Source organism: Megascapheus bottae, chromosome 32 (genome assembly GCF_031878675.1).
Source record: "Megascapheus bottae isolate mThoBot1 chromosome 32, mThoBot2.hap1, whole genome shotgun sequence".
Lineage (NCBI taxonomy): Eukaryota > Metazoa > Chordata > Mammalia > Rodentia > Geomyidae > Megascapheus > Megascapheus bottae.
In genome coordinates this window covers 9,365,477-9,385,505 of record NC_143540.1, presented here as the reverse complement: position 1 = coordinate 9,385,505, position 20,029 = coordinate 9,365,477, and the positions used below count along the sequence as shown (strand labels likewise).

Sequence of the window (20,029 nt, the reverse complement as noted above, 5' to 3'; positions counted from 1 at the left end):
ACATATTCCACTTTTCACAGGGTTGGTCTCAAGATGGCATTGCAGATGGCCTCCAGATCTCTAAGATGGGATTGCCCCCAACCAAAGGAGCTGTCTCCCCAAGCATAGTTTCGAGTTTTCTTCCAGGTAGTTGATTTGCATGAGCTGCGGACCACAGAGGAGACTGGCGATGTCACACCAAAGAAACCCTCTCTCCTGTCTTTCCAGGCAGTGACTGAGTTGCCAATGCAGAGCAATCCTTGAAGTGCTGGCTTAAATCATCCTTATTTCCTCTAAGAAAATCAACACAGACCTCAGTACATCCAGGAAGTTGAAAGGTGTATAGGAATCCGGATGTTGTAGCTAGACAAGGAATGGGTAAGCATTAAATTCCCAAACAGAAGCTGCCACTGTAGCTATGCTGACAGCCTGCAGAAGTACTCAATGCTTAAACAGAAGCTGACCTGTAGAAATCACTCCAAAATAAATAAAGCTACCCTATTACTCACCCCCTCCCGCCCCCAGGAAAACAACATAAATTGTAAGTTAGGGAATACTTACAAACTCTTCTCTTCCAAAACTTTTATATACACTGTTAACTCTTTGTCTCCACTCCCCCAGCCCCGCCCGGATTTAGGATAAAGGCTAACTTAAAAAAAAAAAAAGGAGTTCTGAAACAGAATAAAATATTAAAAACACACCTGTAATCCTAGCTACTCAGGAGACTAAGAGCTCAGGATAGCAGTTCCAAACCAGATGAGACTCTTACTTCCAAATAACTACCAGAAAACCAAAGAAGACCTGTGGCTCAAAGTGGTAAAGCATCAGCTCTGAATGAAAAAAAAGCTTAGGAATGGGCTTAGACTCCCAGTTCAAGCCGAACAACCGCCAAAACAAAAACAAAACATAAATAAATAAAACAAACATTAACCCAATAAACTAAAATCTTGGCTAATGGGTCTTCAGACAAAGAGCCACTGGGGACATTTCTTACACCAACAAGCCTACACACTTTATGAAAAGCTCAAGAGCCTTCAACAACGAATACCCTGATATCATAAGCTCCTCTACAGGTTGAGCACATCTAATTCAAAACCCTGAAACGTTCCCAAATGGAAACTTTGAAGCAGCACATGAGCAAATTCCACATCATGAAACTTGACTTCACAAACAAAATGATATTTTTGTATAAAATTACCTTCAGATTATGTAAGAGGTAACTACGTCAGGACCTGCGTACCATTCCCAAAATATCTTCCATATAGCTAAGCAAAGGTGCAAAACTTTGAAAACAAAACAAACCCAAATCCCAACACTTCTGGTACCAAGTATTTCGGGTAAGGGATATTCAACGTGGCCTTTAATTATGTCTAGTAAAAAAGCAAATTTTTATTGTTTTACATTACATTTGACTATCCTCAGAAATATGCCAAAATATCTTTCTCCAAGTCAGTAATGACTGAAAGCCTATAATACAGAAATTATTAAATAAACTGCACTATAACCAACACCCTGCTGTTGTGTTTGAGGCTGGTTAGCCTCATGGGGAAATCCTCACAGCATAAACGTTAACTTTAAAAAAATTCATACACTCTATTTCATAACACATCATATCAATGTTTGAGCATATACTTTGTAAGAATCATGGACTTTAAAATTCTAAAATGTTACAGCAGTAAGATCACCTATTTTTTTTTCTATGCTATTTCATTCTTTAAAAAAAAAAAAATCGGGCTGGGAATTTGGCCCTAGTGGTAGAGTACCTGCCTAGCATGCATGAAGACCAGGGTTCGATTCCTCGGTACCACATACATAGAAAAAAAAAAGCCGGAAGTGGTGCTGGGGCTGAAGTGGTAGAGTTTTGACCTTGAGAAAGTCCAAGGACAGTGCTCAGACCCTGAGTTCAAGCACAGGACTGGCAAAAAAAAAAAAAATCTTTGCCAGTGAGTACATGCAGCTTGTATTACCAAAGAAAGGCAGAGGTTATTAAAATTTTTGACTTTCTGTACCTGTTCATTCACTTTTCCATTGAGATCTATAAAATAAGCCAACTTCCTGGAAAAATGTACCATCCAATGCCTACTGATAGAATCTCAATCCACGACAAGTCTTATTTGATGAAATATCTTGGATTCAGGCTGAAGAACACTGAATCATGTCCATTAACAATCTGAGCCCAGACCCTACAGAACACAGCCTGGTCCCTGTCCTTTAAGATCTTACCAAAGGAGCCAAGAAAATAGGGGCCACAGGTTCCTGTCAGTAAGCTCAGGAGACTGGGATCTGGCAGATCAAGGTCTCAGGCCATACAAAGCCAGATGCCATTTCCAAATAACCGGCAAAAAGCAGGACTAGGGGTGTGGTTCAGGGGACAAACCACTAGCCTGGCAAATACAAGGTTCCAAGCTCAAACTCAAAGTACGTAGGAAAAGATGAATAATTGATACGTCAGCCTGAAGGATTGACCCTACTCTGTTTTCCCAGCTACATACAGATACCAGGCAAGTCACCAAAGCCTGACACAGGCTGGGCAATCCGAACCCAGCCTGGCTGTGGTCATTCCACTGGGGACCTAGCCTGTAAAGCTGAGGCCAGCAAAGGGTTAAGGGCTGGAAGACTAAAAAACTGTATTCTGTGAAGGTCAAACCGCCTAGGCGTGACAGATGTAGAGCTGTTTGACCATTAAAAAGCTTGACATCACGGAGAAGGGAATACTTCCCTGCCCACACCTGCAGACCCCCAAAACTAAACTCATGCAACCCGGGTCTCCTTGCTCAGATCCTATATAAGGACCTTGACTCCAACCCAGTGCTCCCCTCCGCCCCCACACAAAACCTCCATACCCACGGGAAAGTCTGTGACCCTCGCTGGCAACAAACAGTCCTAGCCTGTTGAGACGGAATCCGGCCCGTTTCCTTCCTTCCTCCTCCCTTTTCTTCACATAGCCTGGATCAGGTTTGTCACAGGATGAGGACAAGGTGACAAAGGAAAGGGAGAGGCGGCGCACAGGGTCAATTTTTAAAGAAGATGATTCTGAGGAATTCTTAATGTCTTACACCATTTGTCTTCTCAACCCGAACAGAAAACTATAAAATAGACCAATATATCTCTGGTTCCTGCACAGTACAGATGAGAAAAGTGGGGGGAGGAAAGGATTTGGGTTCTATACCCAAGGAACAGCCGTCTTGCCCAGGGTCCACAGATTGGCCTTGCATTTTCTTCCTGAAATGATACAGTGCTTCTCTTTTACCTAAGCCTCTCTAGTTCCCAGACAAACTAAAGTAAACCCTCTATGACCTTTCTGGTATACAGCCAATTTTGATAGTCCTGCTCCAGCAATCAATTAAACAAAGCCAAGTCCCTCCTGCCAAAAAAGAAACTGCCTGATAAACACAATAACAAACATGTCTATTTAAAATGTTTAGACTTTTTTTTTTAATGTTTTTAAGGCAGGAAGTTAGAGGCAAATAACCATTCAAAAGGCAAGCTAACTACCTAAAAATGGAACGGCACGTTGAAAATAACTTCCTACGATTGTCTACATACAATTTTGTGATGGCAAGATTTCTCTCAAGGTAATAAATATCATGTAAGCGGACTCCAGTCCATGGAGCAGGTTCTATTTACTTCTCACAAACTCTGTCCTTTCTCAAACTGAGATTTCCATGTATTTGGCAAAATTACCTTCTTTCCATTTGTTTCTGACAAAGCATTTCCCTTCATAAAAAAGAATAACAGGTGCTTCTTCAAATCACGGGAAGACAAAGGACAAAACCAAGTCCTGTACTGTAGACTGGATATTCATACTTCAGATTTCCTTAGTCGTGTTGACCACGTTTCTGCCATGGAGAATGATTTAACCCACGGAGTTAAGTGAGGTAAAACAGAAAGCTAAATTTGACCCTAAAATTCAGTCACTCTGCTTTTGCTCACTGCCACAATTACAACATCACAAATATTGTATTGAGATTCAAGAATACAGAATGCTGCAGCTTTCTGATGCCCCTCAAAGTTGTTAGCATACTTCCCAAAATCTACAATGAACTTAATGTAGATTACCTAACACAGAACCCAAAACCCAAGTTTGACATGGTATACCAAAGATTTTGCCAAACTAACCCACAGACAAGACAATGTAATGGAATAACGGGTATGCAGACATTTGGGGAGGGCGGTCGTCGGAGAAGGAACATCAGAAGGAGCTAGATTAGCAGTCTACATTTCAAAGCACTGCATGATTGGCTTGTCTCACTCTTTACCACACTGATCCAAAATCAGTTTACTCAGCAACTACACCAAGCTGCGTAACAAAACAGTGTGACGACAGATACTGGAATCTAGGCCCAAACTGGACTTCAGTTGTCTATAAACCAACGACAGTCTCCACGCTGGACAGTGTGGACACTAGGTGAGAAAGCAAGTACAAGCAATGAGGTGTGTGGGTGGTGGCACTAAATTCACTCAAGAATTTCTACCCCGTGAAATTTTCTGACAGGGGGTTCCAGTGTTTGAGAAGGGCTATAAACCGAGCTACCCAAACTCACTGTTACCAGTGCCCACCCCTCCAAAAAAAAAGGAAATGTCCCAACAAACTCTATTGGATATATAGTAGAAGACTCCGTCCCTTACAATCACTAATCAGGAAAGACAAGAGGATCCCGTGGGTGTGTGTGTGTGTGTGTGTGTGTGTGTGTGTGTGTGTGTGAAAACTGTGGTGATAAAAAGATTTTTCTGGGAAAGAGAGCTTACTGTGACTATGACAAAACTCATACAGATCATGAGATGAGGGCCAGATACCCCAATCGTCCAGTAGTTCCTACAAAGAAAGTGTCTCTTTCTCAGGCTTAGCTGGCCTTTGGATCCATGCCTTGGGGCCAGCATGAGGGTCTACGGTTCTAACTACCCCCATGCCTCTTCCCCTCCTTGTATACATCAGTGCCATGATTATACCACCAATACCACAACTATGCAGCCATATATTCATGTGACCACATGGCCACGCATCTCCATTGCCCCCCTCCCAGCGCCACTGGACTAGGGGGCAAATTCAGTACACGAGAGGAGTTAAGGGCCATGGCTCTTTTGTCTAGTTCTGTATATATCCTGAACGCCACCCATTTCATTAGATGAACACACGGACACCCGCCACGGGAAGCCAAAGAAAAGCCCAGGCTAGGGAACAGCTATTGGGGATGACAGTTCAACAAATCACACTGGCAGCACGGCACCGATCCGACTCAGAGGGTGGATGGAGAGCTGGAAGGTAGGGTGAAAGCACCACTGGAAATGTCTTTGGGTAAATTCTTAAGCTGTAGTAAAGTGAGTATGATTTCCATTCATAGTCTGGTAACAACCACAACAAAAGTCTAGATTTTGTTTCAAATTTGTTCAAGATACTACTTGGGGGAAGAGACTGTGCCCTGGCATGGCTGAGGTCTGACCGCAGTGACAGGGCACAAAATGACCCTCGCAACCTCTGAAGCACTGGTGGAAGGACAGACCCTCATCTGGAGACGCTCTAGAACTTAAGCTGCTCTGTATCACTGGCTCTGCAGACAGCTGCTGAGTAGCGGGGGATGGGGGGGGGATGTACAAGAATGCCTACCTGAGCAGAGGCCAAAGGTGGGGAGGACCAAAGCAGACTCCAGGTAGGCTCTGGAAGCAAAGGGCAAAAAAATGAACTTCTTGGGACAGGCTCCTCCCTTGCGGACAGCAAGAAATGGTTCCCCGAGGGAGGTAAAGCCACAGCCCAAGGCAGATGGGCAGGAAATGACCCGAATCTGATAAGAGTAGGGCAGTTGGGGAGGGGGCCACTAGGCCTGAGGGGTTTGACACACACACACACACCCCACCAAGTTAGTGCTCTGTTTCCCTTGTCTCATCCAAAGCTTTAAAGAAAAGCTGTGTTGCCTCTTCTGCCTCAGCCGGGATCCTCTCTCACTGCTGTAGCTTATCTTCTCGTTTCCCTGGGCCCTGGGCCGACCCCACCCCGCTATCCTTTAAGGCCCGTTCCACCTCCCCTTCTTCCTGTGTCTGGTCAGGCTGGCATGGGCTCTACATCTGCCACATCCTATTGTGACAGGTTCACCTTGGCATTTTCCAGGCGCTTCTGAGCTCCTAGCAACAGGAAAGGAACTGGTTTCTGTTTGCTTTTTCCACTGCTAGCCCCGACCCAAAGGCTCCCCAAACAAAAGTTCTATGAAGCCCTGATGAAAAGTATATCTTTAGCTGGGCACGGGAGGACTCATACTGTCATCCTAACTACACGGGAAGCTGAGATCTGAGGATCCCAGTTCAAAGCCAGCCTAGGCAGGAAAGTCTGTGAGTGAGACTTTCTTTTTTTTTTTTTTTTTTGCCAGTCCTGGGACACTGTCCCTGAGCTGCTTTTGCTCAAGGCTAGTGCTCCACCACTTGAGCCACAGTGCCACTTTTGGCTTCTTCTGTGTATATGGTACCAAGAAACTGACCCCAAGGCTTCGTGCCTGCTAGGCAAGCACTCTACCACGAAGCCACATTCCTAATCCTGTGACACTCTTATCTCCAATTAAATAGCAAAAAGCCAGAAGTGGAGATGTAGTTTAGGTGGTACAGTGCTAGCTTTGGGCACAAAAAGCTCAGGGACAGGCCCTGAGTTCAAGCCTTAGGACCAGCCAATAAATGCATACATATACATACACATACACACACACAGTTTATCTGCAAAATTTCTAGAATCTATTCAACTTTTCCTACCCTAGCTCTATAGACAAAGTACCTATATTCTGAGCAAGTTTTCATATATGAAGGCATTTTGGCTAAAAACTGTGTCTTGTGGTTGTGAAGCCAACAGCCGAGAGGCTATTCAATCAAGCTTTAGAGTTCCTCTACCTTTCTAATTCCTAAAATTCTGGCCATGTGGAAAATTCATTTTGTACCCTTTTCTTCCCAGACAATGGAATGAGTTCTCTGGCTCAGAGAGATGCCAAAGGGATAGAAAGCTTGCCTACATTTATACCAGTGTTCAGAATCCTGATTGTTCAATCGTTCTAGAAGTAACTTTTCTATTTAGTTTCACTTTCAATGGGAAGGAAGGAAGGAAGGAAGGAAAAAAGAGAGGGAGGGACAAATACTATTTCCCAGGACCAGAAAAAAAAAATTGATGCCCTTCCATTCAAACAAGGACATTTAAAAGCCTTTCTTCAAGGATGATGCCATGAGTAATACAGACCCAAGCAAATACCTTCTGGCCTAGAAAAAGTGGAAGGATGAAATACTAATACTAAATGTAAACTTGTAGATTTACTGATGTAATGAAGTTTTACTCAAAACAGTTAAAAAAAAAAACAAACAAGTGAGAGTAGCTTCTGTGCACAAAATGAGACAATCATTTATTGTGCAAATCTTAAAAACCAGAAGGAAGAGCAAAGTTTCCTGCTCTAACAGACTCAAGGAAAGTCTGCCCCAGGCACCTGAGTCTCCACAGACCTTGCACATCGGACCAGGGGAATGACACCTTATTTTTCTAGCTTCTAGTTCTGTCAAATGGGAAATCAACTGTTTCCTTCACAGGGAGACTTACATAGTTAGAAAGGATTATCAATCTGGTACTTTTTTTTTCCCTTTTTTTCTTAAAAGAAACTTGTCTAATTAGTACGTTTTAATCACAACTCGTACAGTGCGATTCCAAGAAAAATATTTAAGCAGACGCTGACAACAGATTCCCTTCGGGGAAGGGTTTTCATAAATGTAACAAGATTATAAATTAACAGGGTTGATTACATAAGCTCTGACAACCCAGGCTTTTCAGTACACTGATAGGAGACATCGATAAACCAAAGTGTGATTTGGGGACAAAGCAACCCAAACACCTACCACCATCCACCCCACCGCAAAAAAAAAAAAAGAGACCCAAACCTGTGCATTCTGGTGTTTGGCAGGGATCAGGGGATACCCAACATTCACATGTTCCATTAGCTTTCTCCCCAACACCTGATCATGTAGTTGGGTGAGCTTCACCTTAGACCCTCAGACTTGGAGAAGGAGTTTAAACAGAAAGGGAGGAGAGGGAGAGCAAAGTGAAAATAATCTGACAGCTGGGAAGGTCCCTCTATCCGCACACATCCACAGATGTAGGAACCCCACTGCCTAATTCACCCCCTCCCACCTCCAGGTACTGTAGTACACTTGACCCAAACTCCCCAGAAGCTACTAAACTATCTCTGCCCCAGCTATCCAACACCAGCACGGCTCTAGGGACCCCCCCACACACACACACCCCCCACAATCTCTCTCCCCACCACTACCCCTCCCTCCTTCCCAGCATCAAAAGCTGCCAGCACTTTCCTGAATCTCCCAAGTCCAACTACACCCAAGGACAGAAAAGCCTTCTTTTTTTTTTTTTTTTTTTTTCTTTTTGGTACAATGATCCAGAAAGAAGTCAACAGGCGATGACGAGGGGAAAGAACCTACGAGATTTTTCCAAGCCAGAACAATTATTATTATTACTACTACTATTATTCGAGCTGTCCCCGGGGGGGGAGGGGGAACTGATACACCCGGGGTGCCCCCCTTTCTCTCTCCAGGGATCACAATACACATAGGTGCACCCCCATTCTGTGGAACACACACACACACACACACACATAGACACCTTCCCCCCCCCCCACCCCGGTGCTGAGGCTCCCGATTCCAGCGTTGATGATGATGATGATGATGATGATGATGATGATGACACAGGCTCGCAGGGGGAGTCGGGAGGAGGGGGGGAGAAGGGCCGGGGTCGGGCGGACATCGCAGGTGAGTCCCGGGGTGCCGCAGTCCCGCCACGGCGGGGGGGGGGGGGGTGGCCGAGGGCACGTAGGGCAAGGCCCGGCTCCGGAGCTGCGCCGGGGCGTGGGTTCCCCGGTCCCCGCCGCACAGCCCGGTCCGGGGCCGGGGTCCCCGCCTCAGTGCCCGGGTCGGGGCCGGGGCCGATCCCGGGCCGGGGTCCCCGCCTCAGTGCCGGCTCCGGGGCCGGGGTCCGCTCCGGGGCCGGGGTCCCCGCCTCAGTGCCCGGGTCGGGGCCGGGGCCGATCCCGGGCCGGGGTCCCCGCCTCAGTGTCCGGGCCGGGGCCGGGGCCGCTCCGGGGCCGGGGTCCCCGCCTCAGTGCCCGGGCCGGGGCCGGGGCCGCTCCGGGGCCGGGGTCCCCGCCTCAGTGCCCGGTCCGCGGCCGGGGGTCCCCGCTCCGGCTCCTCCGCCGCCGCCCAGGCCGCACCTCAGGCCCCGCGTCCTCCCCGCGCCCCCGGCCTCCGCTCCCGGCCCCGTCCCCCCCTCCGCCGCTCCCTCTCCCGCTCCCTCTCACACACACACACACGCCCCGCGCCCGCCCTACCTCAGCCGGCAGGCGGGGGTCCGTCCGCAGCAGCGTCCGCCGCGCCGACGACGACGACGACGACAACGGCGACGACAACGACGACTCCCTCCCGGCCGCCGGAACCCCGCACCCAGCGCTAATCATAATACCGGGCGGGCGGCTGGACGCCGAAGGGCTGGGGAGGGGGGGGAGGGCAGGGGCTGGGGAGGTGGTGGGGGGGGGGGGACGGCGGAGGGCCAGTGCGCCTGCGCGGACTGAGCGTCGGTCTGACGTACGCGGAGGAGGTGGGGTTGGTTGTGGGCGTGGCTTTCTTGGAGGGGGCGTGGTCGACATGGGGTTCCATCGGGGGCGTGTCTTTGTGGGCGTGGTCGAGGGGGCGTGGCCAGACAAGGCAACACACCTGCAGGCTGGAGCTGCCAGCCCTTTCTACCTAAGGGGTGTCCTGGGCTGAGCAGGGAGGGAGGACCCCGGGGGAGGAGGATCCACGGGGTGGGGGGGGAGGAGTCACCCCAGGAGGATGAAAGCTGTGACAAAGACGGGGCAGGGTCCCAGGACGATGGCTTGATGGAGCAGCTGAGCTGTCAGGGCAAATGTATACACTGACCTTGACACGTGTGTGTGTGTGTGTGTGTGTGTGTGTGTGACTCACAATGCAATCTTCTTTTTTTTTTTCTTCGTTTTAATTGGTGGTCTTGGTCCTGGGGCTTGAACTCAGGGCTTAGGCGCTACTGGATCCCTGCACTCTTTTGCTTCAGGCCATCATGCATTCTTTTCCCATTCTTGTGCCTGCTCCCTTCTGGGAACCCAGTTTGGAAAGGAGCTGGTTGCCCTTCCTGCATCGGAAAGCAGCCTTCAAAAGTCAGCCGAGGCACTGGTGGCTCATCCCCAGGTTCCAAGCCAGCCAGGGGAAGGAAGGTTCCGGAGGCTCTCATCTCTCATGAACCACCAAAAAGCCAGAAGCGGTGGAATGGATAAAGTGTGGAATGGTATAGTGTCATCGCCTCAAAGAAAAAAAAAAAAAAAAAAAAGGACAGAGCCTGACTTCTGGAGTTCAAGACCCAGTCCCAGAACCAAAAATAAAATAAAATAGAGAAGACCGATAAGTTAAATTAATTTCAACAGACTCAATTCTCTTCCAGAAAGGCAGATACAGTGTAGGCCATGTAGTAAATTCAATTCCTTGGCCGCCATGTTTCTGGGGAGTGAATGCTCCTAGAAAGAACATGACCCATTATTATTATTATTATTCCACACAGTAAAGGTGTTAACACGATCTGATTAAGCTTGGGCAATATTTTTAAATATTCAAGTATCAATTGATATGTTATTACTGAACTCTGGATTTAAGCAAATGAGGCTTTCTCTAACACCCATTGCTTTTTTTGAATGTTGGGTCTTTTATGGATTTGGTAAGCTTTAATTAGATATACAGAACTGTAGAAGATAACAAGCTGGAGCAGGCCAGCTTGCCTTACAGTCTCCCTGATTCAGGTCTCAAAAATAACAATACAGATGATTTAAGGAAGATGTTGTTTATCAGGAAGAAACCAGGGAGGGGCTGTGAATTAGACGGAGATGTTTAAAAAAAAAAAAAACAATCAAACTGATCCATGAAATTGCCATGCTTGGGGCCGGGAGTGTGGCCTAGTGGTAGAGTGCTTGCCTACTATGTATGAAGCCCTGGGTTCGATTCCTCAGTATTACATAGAAAAAGCCAGAAGTGGTGGTGTAACTCAACTGTGGTAGAGTGCTAGACTTGAGCAAAATGTCCAAGGACAATACCAGGCCCTGAGTTCAAGCCCCAGGACAGGCAAAAAAATAATAATAATAATAATTACCATGTTCATCTGTGACAGAGCTACCTTCTCTTGACATGGTTAGCATCATTGATTAAAAGAAAAAAGTGTTCAAACTCTGTAATGGCATGAGGCTCAAATTTGAGTTTTGGTGTTGAACGTGATTTTCATTTACGTCTTATTTTTTTCATTCGCCTTTTTGCATATAATAACCTGTGCATTTCTAAATCCCAGGGCTCATCTCAGAAAGATTACAACTGAAATTCCTTTGGAATGACTTTCCTATCCTATCAGTTAATATCTCCTCTTCAGAGCTGGGCTCTGTCCCTTAACTTTTTTACTCAAAACTGGGTACCACTTTCAATTTTTTTTTTTTTTTTGCCGGCTAATTGGAGATAAGAGTCTAACAAGCTTCCTTGTTGGAGCTATATTGGTAGATTTAACTTGTCGGGGCCTTATAGTCTTTATTCAGATTCATGTCAAAATTTTGTAATGGTTCTCTTTGATCTCATAGAATCATCAAAGAAGGGACCCCACGCCCCCTCACCCTGCCCCACTTCTGTTTTCTGAGGAAGTTTGTGAGTGTTTGTCATTCTACTTTAAATATTTGGTAGGACTTTTTTAGTAAAAACCATCTGGCCATGGGCTTTCTCCCTGGAAGAAAGACTGATTCAATGTCTTTACTTGTAGGTCTGTTCAGATTTCCTAGTTCTTGAATTCAGTTAGGCAATTTGCCTGTTACTAAGTGTGCATCTCTTTCAGCTAAGATATCTAGTTTGTTGCCCCCAGTCATTTCATAGCATTGCCTTGCAAGTCTTTTAATTTCTGTTGGTTGATAGTGCATCCTCCCCTCTCTGTCTGGCTTAAAAGTTTGTTCTGTGGATTTTTCCCAATCAGCTCTCAGTTCCACTGCCTTTCTCTATGGTATTGTTTATTTTTTAAAATTTCCACTCCCATATCATCTCCTATCTTCTGTTTCAAATTTAAGCTGGGAACTAGTGTTTTCCAAGCTAGACATTAAAATCTCTTAACTTGAACTATGCAACATCTTAAGTGGGGATGGGAGGGGAAAATTGGGAGAGAACAAGAGAAAGGATGACGTTCAAAAAGAAACATACTCTCTCTTTACCTGACTTCCATAATTGTTAGCCCTCTGTACATCACCTTTATAATAAATTTTTAAAATTCTTTAAAGCTCTACATTTATCATGAGAACCTGCTGAGATACATCGTTGGTTGTGTGTGTGTGTGTGTGTGTGTGTGTGTGTGTGTGTGTGTGTGCTTTTTGAAATTTCCAGTCATTTCAATTATTTTCTAATTTCCTTGGGTGTAATTCTTCTTTGACCCATGGGTTGATTTAGAAGTGTGTTGTTAAATGTCCTAATTCAGGGCTGGGTAGGTGGATTGGTGGTAGAGTGTCTGCCTAGCATGCACAAAGCCCTCAGTACCACGTACACAGAAAAAACTGGAAGTGGTGCTGTGGCTCAAGTGGTAAAGTGCTAGCCTTGAGCAAAAGAAGCTCATGGACAGTGCTTAGACCCTGAGTTCAAGCCCCAGGACTAGCAAGTTAAAAAAAAAAAATTCTAATACATGAGGATTTCACGGTTATTTCCAACACTGAATTTTCTCCCAATTCTTATTTTGTTATTTCTACCCCAATACACTTGTATGAATTTATGGACTATTAGAAGACTTCGTTTTATTGCCCTGACTTAGTGAAATCCCTTTTCAGTAGCATGTGGGTGAGATCTGTTATAATTATGTAATATGGCAATAAAAAAAATTGTAAGATGAGCTCTTTATTTATTTATGCCAGTACTGGAGCTTGAACTCCAGGCCTGAAAGCTATCCCTTAGCTTTTTCCAAACTCAAAGCTGGCCCTCTAACCATCTGAGCCATCGCTTTACTCCCGGCTTTTTGCTGACGAGCTGAACATAAGAGCCTCACAGACTTTCCTGTCAAGGCAGACTTTGAATTGTGGTCCTCAGATCTCAGCCTCTTGAGTAGCTAGGATTAAAGGCATGAGCCATGTGTTTGTTTATTTGCTTATATTTGATTGTCCTTCTTTTGCCGGTCTTGGGGCTGGAACTCTGGGCCCAGGCCCTGAGTCTGAGCTCCTTTTGCAGAAGGCATCTGCTCTACCACTCAAGCCACAGCACCACTTTTGGCTTTTTCATTGGAGATGAGAGTTTCACAGACTTTTAGCAGAGGGTGGAGTTTTGTGCCTTTGCCAGTGAAATGACTGACCCTTCCTGCCCTGCACTGTTCTGTCCTTTATGCTTTAAGCCTTAGACACATGACAGTTCATTTCCCCCCCCACTACCAGTGAGAATATAAGTGATATATTATATCTAGGTCAGAGAATATTTTCAAACTCCACACAGAAAAGCTGCTAATGAATTTAGTTGAGGGTGTCTTGCCACCTGGAAAAAAAAAAAAATGACAGACCTTTTCAGAACATCTTTGGCTGTTGGCAAATCAGCCAAAGTCACACTTCCCCTCCCCCACTGTAAAAAGTGTTTTTTAAAAAAAAGAAAGAAAAAGAAAAACAGTGTTGTTGCACGTCTGCTGTGCTGAGGACAGCGATGGTTTAAAAAAAAAAATTAACAAGTGGTATGAAAATTTTACTTTTGAGCCTCTGGTCATTCGGATGATTCACAAGATTTTAAGGCTGCGTATGGTGGCGTACATATTGAATCTCAGTAGCCAGGAAACCAAGGCAGGAGAAGGATGAGTTCCAGATTAGCCGGGGCTATATTAACTGAGGGGGATAATGGAGCTCACCTAGCATGCACAAGGCCCCAGGTTCAAGCCCTAAGCAACAATAACAATAATAAAACCTCAGCCTTTGGACCTGAGAATGTGGCCTCGTGGTAGAGTGCTCGCTTAGCATGCACGAAGCCCTGGGTTCGATTCCTCGGTACCACATACACAGAAAAAGCTGTCAGTGGTGCTGTGGCTCAAGTAGTAGAGCTCTAGCCTTGAGCAAAAGTAGCTCAGGGACAGTGCCCAGGCCCTGAGTTCAAGCCCCAGGACTGGGGCCTTGATCCTCAGACTGAGATCTGAGGATCACAGTTCAAAGCCAACCCCAGGCAGGAAAGTCTGAGATTTTTCACCAGATACATGGAGAATGGGAGGTTCGAGTTCCATAAAGAAGGGGGAGTGTAGAGGTGATTAATACATTTTGCTATGTGTTTTTTGGCTAGCAGGCAGTTTGTAGGCAAGTTTAGGCAAGGTCTGAGAACATTCCAGACACGCTGAGGTCTGGTGTATTGTAGGGTTTGCAAGCCGCTTGGTTTCTGGGTACCTTTGCTGGTTTGCCAATCTAACCTGATCTGAAGGGTTAAAAAGAGTTTCGCCAAGCTGGGTACCCATGGCTCATGCCTGTCGTCCTGGCAACTCGGGGGGCTGAGATCTGAGGATCAGGGTTCAAAGCCAGCCGGAGCAGGAAATGTTCTTGAGACTCTAATCTCCAATGAACCACTAGGAAGAAAAAGGAGGAGGAGGAGGAGGAGGAGGAGGAGGAGGAGGAAGAAGAAGATGAGGAGGAGGAGGAGGAGGAGCTATGGCTCTAAGTGGTAGAGTACTACCTAGCCTTAAAGCATAAAAGCTCAGAGACAGCACCCAGGCTCTGAGTTCAAGCCCCAGGACCAGGGGGGTGAGGAAAGGTAGAAAAATAATTTTCTGTAATACCAGGACAGGTAAAATAATGTATGTATCCTGGCAGGAAAGTTAGAAGAATTCGATCTGAAGTCCAGGCCTTGTACCTTTTAAGACATACCCAGATTATTACACGATGTGTGCCCCATTCTGGTAGTGGGGAACCCCGAGGCTTGTCTGTCTCTTGAGGCTGTCTTTGGGGATCCCTGTGACTCAATATCCAGGCCTATCCTCTGCCTACCCCGGCTCATTAAGGAATGTTGACTTTTCCATTCCAGAGCTTCATGACGTGAGCATTTCACCAACAGATAGATGGATTGTTTTTTATATTTTTATTGTAATTAATAGAAGGGTTACATGATATTCGCCAGATAGAAGGTGCATTCATTCACATACATTGATACCCTTTCTCATGTCTTGGTCCCCAAGTCCCTCCCCCCGACCCCCACCCCTAGATGGACTTTTTTTAAAGAACTCTCATCGTGTGTGTGTGTGTGTGTGTGTGTGTGTGTGTGTGTGTGTGTGTGCACGTGCCATGCCTAGACTCAGAGGCTTGAATTCAGGGCCTGAGTCCATTATCCACTCAAGGCTTGGTCCTCTACGGGTTGAACCACAATTCTCCTTGTAGGCTTTTTTTTGGAGCTCAATGTCTGCCACTGGAGTCAAACTCTGGAGCCTCAGATCTCAGCCTCCTGGCTAATTCAGGATTTGCAATCATTAAGTCACTCAGTGTTCCAGTGAGATCTGAGCTCTAAAATGGATCCAGGCTCCTTTCTCCTGCACCATGGGGATTTTTTTTTTCCTTCTTTCCAAATGGAACTTTACCTTACTTAGAGGCTCAGGTACTGTTCTTTGGGGTTGTCCTAGCAAAGGGGTCTGGCTCAATGAATTATCCTTGGGTGTCATCTCATGGACAAGCATACTTTTTTTTTTTTTTTGCCAGTCCTGGGCTTGAGCTCTATATATTATAAAGACTTCCAAACAAATCATAAAACTCCAATTCCTAAAAACGCCCCTCACCCTAAGTCTCTTTGCTAGTGTTAACCATCTACTGTTTTTTCTTTTGGCTCTGCTCTTTTTAAGCGGAGAGATTTATTTTATTTTAGTTCTAGATACCAGAGTAACAACAACCACAGAGATGAAGAACTCACATCCCCTTCCTCAGAGGCAACGGAGGTCCCAGGAGGCTGCAAGCTCGTGACTCTGGCTTCCTGGTTACTGTCAGGGGACCTGGCTTAGCTGGTTCGAGGCCTCCTGTACTCCCTCCTGCATTCTCATCCCTTTGGAGACCCAATAACACAGAGTTTTGTTCCTGTCTCATGTTCGAGTTTGGGTTTTTTCCACCAACAGAAGAAGCAGCAATGGGACAGGAAAGCGGTTAAAGCAGACAGAGCAGGCTTACTTGAAAGCAAAAGAAATGTACTTATGCCACAGCTAGATCTAAGACACCAGGACAGAATGAAGCTACCTTTTTTTTTTTGCATCATTCATTCATTCCCTAAATGTGACATACAGGGGAAAAAAAAAATTTAAGGACAGAAGCATGGTCTAGTGGTAAAACGCTTGCCTTGCACATACAAAGCCCTGGGTTCAATTCCTTGGTACCACATATACGGAAAAGGCCAGCATTGGTGCTGTGGCTCATGTGATAGAGCACTCACCTTGAGAAAGCCCAAGGACAGTGCCCAGGGCCTGAGTTCAAGCCCAGTACTGGCAAAAAAAATGTTTTAAAATTATTATAAAGGTGGGGCCGGGAGTTTGGCCTAGTGGTTAAAGTGCTTGCCTAGCATGCATGAAGACCTGGGTTCGATTCCTCCAGTACCACATACATAGAAAAAAGCCAGAAGTGGTGCTGAGGCTCAAGTGGTAGAGCTCTAGCCTTGAGAAAGTCCAAGGACAGTGCTCAAGCCCTGAGCTCAAGCCCAGGACTGGCAAAAAAAAAAAAATTATTATAAAGGTGTACAGAGGGCTTATAGTCACACGAGTCAGGTAAAGAGTATGTTTCTTTTTGGAGGTCACCCCTCCCTCTCCCTCCTTCCCTCCCTCTCTCTCTCTTTCTCTCTCTCTCTCCTCTCCTGATTAAAGATTGCCAGACTGGCAAATGCAGAAACCATGGCAGTTTAATTGGCTTCAGGGCTTTCCTTCTTCTCCTCCTCCTCCCCTCTTTAAATACTGCCAAATCCATTTTTGACCCTGCTTATCTGAAATAGGCTTCAATAATTTTCCACTAGGTGAACTGAAATAATAATAAGAAGAAGAATGCCAAAGTGTGCTGCTTCAAAAATTGTAATAATGGATCACTCTGTTGCCAGCATTGACGCCAACAGGTTTTTTAATTTTTGTTATTTGCTTTAATTTCATTTATTTATTTTTTTTTAAAACTACATTCCAGATAGAGGCTTCAGGCCTCCTTGTTTATCATAGAATGCACGCAGGCTTTTCCTTCCCGCAGCAGATTTCTCTCCACTTTCAGAGTCGGAAATCTGTCCTGTAAACACATCCTGTCAGAATACAAAGATTTAAAGAAAATAAATACATCAATACATAAACCAATCCCCCAACTGGAAGGCAGACTTGAGGTTGTGACTTCGTTTCTGACTACCTCAGTTCATGAGAAGGTCCACATTCTAGCTGAGTACCAAATGGCTCTCGCGTTGGCATTCCAGCCACTCAGGAGACTGAGTTCAAAGCCAGCCCAGGCAAGAAAGCCCCCATGAGACTCTTCTCTCCAGTGAACCAGCAAAAAAAGCTGGAAGTGGTGCTGTGGCTCAAGTGATAGAGCCCTAGGCCTTGAGAAAGCCCAAGGACAGTGCTCAGGCCCTGAGTTCAAAGCCCTAGCCTGGCAAAAATAAATAAGGAGTATTGATTTCATTGTGGGAAGTTTGTGTGGTGATGGTTTGGTTTGGTTTGGTTGCAAATGATCAAAAAGATCTTAAATATTTTATTGGTGCTTGAAGCTAGCAGGCAGAGAAATAAGACCTGAAATTTTCCAGTTCCAAATCAAGATAGGAGGAGGGAAAAAAAAATAATCTAATCCCAGTAGGCTGTTTGGGGTCATTTTTATTTTTTTGTATGTTTGATTGTGTTTATTTCTGAAAGCAGAGCGTGACAGCTTGGTGTGCAAAAGATATGTCAGGACCGCTCTGTGTGCCAAAAGTTTGAACGTCACAAAAGCTCAGGAAGCCAGAAGGGAGGAAGGAAGGAAGGAAATAATGAAGGCCAACAGGAAAAAAAAAAATCAAAGCCACTGAATATCCAATGTCAGCATTCTTTGTGCATAGACAGGAAAACGATCAGAATGGAAGCAGCTAGCCACGCCGAAAACCCACGTCTTTACACGACACCAGCTCCTAAGCGGATTCTGATCGGGCAAGACAGAACCTTCTTCCCATCTCCCCTGAAGTTTCCGGGGTGCTGGCAGCTCACGCCTGTCATCCTAGCTACTCAGGAGGCTGAGATCTGAGGATCACAGTTCAAAGCCAACCGAGGTAGAAAAGTCCATGAGGCTCTCATCAACAATGAACCAGCAAAAATAAAGCCAGGAGTGGAAGTGTGGTTCAAGTGGTAGAGGGCCAGCCTTGAACCCACAAAGGGACAGCACTCAGACCCTGAATTCAAGCCCCAGTAACAACACACACACACACACACACACACACACAAACTAATGATACATACATACACAATAAAATATTTTTAAGAAAGAATGACAGAAAGAGGAGGAGGAGGAGAAGAGGAGAAAGAGGAGGAGAAGAGGAAGACAAAAAGAAAGAAGAGGAAGAGGAGAAAGAGGAGGAAAAGAGGAAGACAAAAAGAAAGAAGAGGAGGAGGAGGAGGAAGAGGAGGAGGAGGAGGGGAAGGAGGAGGAATGCTATTTCCAAAGATAATTTTTCAAATGGTTTTTCTCACCCACGGGTCTGGGTTCCATCTAGCCCCCCCCCAAGCTTCTTCTCTGGGCAACCAAACTTCAGATCTAGAATGAATTCTATGGTGACCTTGAGTCAAGTACTCACGGCAGAGGCTCTGTGCTCTGGTTTGGTTTTGAGCTGGTCCTGAGGCTTGAACTCAGGGCCTGGGCACTGCCCTTGAGCTTTCTCTGGGCTCAAGGCTAGCACTCTACCCCTTAAGCCACAGCAGGGCTCCCAGCTTTCTCTATGTACGTGGTGCCAAGGAATCGAACCCAGGGCTTCATGCATGGTAGGCAAGCACTCTACCACGAGGCCACACTCCCAGCTGGGTCATTTCTTCTTTGACAGGATTGCTTTCTCCATGGATTTTAGTTCCACTTTCCAACCTCGTGGTCCATGGTGTAGAATTCTGGGGAAGCTTTGATTTCTTTCCTTTTTTTCTCTTTCTGCTTTTCAGTAAAGATCAGAAAAGTACATTTGAGTTGTGTTACACCACGCGGAGAAAATTTAATGAGCTGGGCACTGGTGGCTCCCGCCTGTCATCCTAGTTACCCAAGAGGCTGAGATCTGAGGATCAGGGTTCAAAGCCAGCCCAGGGCAGGAAAGTCCATGAGACTCTGATCTCCAGTGAGCCAGCAGAAAACGGGAAGTGGTGCTGTGACTCAAGTGCTAGACTTGAGCTGAAGAACTCAGGGGCAGTGCGCAGGTCATGAGTTCAAGCACCAGGACTAGCAAATAAATGTATAAACACATAAATAAATGGCGAACAAAGTAGAGTAAACACTAAACTATTAGGAAACTCCTCTTGTAATTAAAGGAAGCCTAATTAGAATAAAATTCTAATTTTATTGTTTTAGTGCGTCCTCTCATTTCTGGTAGCTTCTGAGCACACAATTTCACCCCTTCTCACCCCCCTAAAAATAATTCTGTTATTTGTACTCCATGCTGACCTAGATAGAGATTCTTTTTATTTTTTATATTTTTGGCTTCTCATTATCATTCCAGCCAAACCATCTGGTCCTCGGCTACTCAGGTTAACTACACTCAGAACTTAGATCATTCTTGCCATATCCTTAATAAAAAAATATACAATATAAACAAATATTATTTTATAGTATACGTTTATTTTTATAAGTTTTACATCTTTATATTATATATTACATTTACAAGTGTGTATTTCATTTATAAAATAAATATTACATATACTAAATAAATATATATATCTATTTCTTCCTGGCCAGGCTCTGGTGACTTACACCTGCCATCCTAGCTACTCAGGAGGTTGAGATCTGAGGATCAAGGTTCAAAGCCAGCCAGGGCAAAAAAGTCTGTAAGACTCTTATCTCCAAGAAGCTCC

The 20,029-nt window shown here is 45.5% G+C and overlaps 1 protein-coding gene across 5 annotated transcripts in view; it reads right to left on the bottom strand.

Moving 5' to 3' along the window:
* The window catches only part of Snrk (SNF related kinase), a 30,569-nt gene extending 21,173 nt beyond the window's left edge, over nucleotides 1-9,396 (bottom strand). For 2 of the 5 annotated variants that reach the window (XM_090323090.1, XM_090323093.1), the window contains exons 1-2: nucleotides 7,873-8,194; nucleotides 5,585-5,634 (exon numbers count right to left, since the gene is read on the bottom strand). The gene's annotated coding sequence lies outside the window, so the exon portion shown is untranslated. Of the gene's footprint in view, nucleotides 1-5,584; nucleotides 5,635-7,872; nucleotides 8,195-9,329 lie in introns of those variants that run through there. The other 3 variants (XM_090323089.1, XM_090323092.1, XM_090323091.1) reach the window with 2 other exon arrangements.
* Between the last annotated feature and the right edge of the window lie 10,633 nt (nucleotides 9,397-20,029).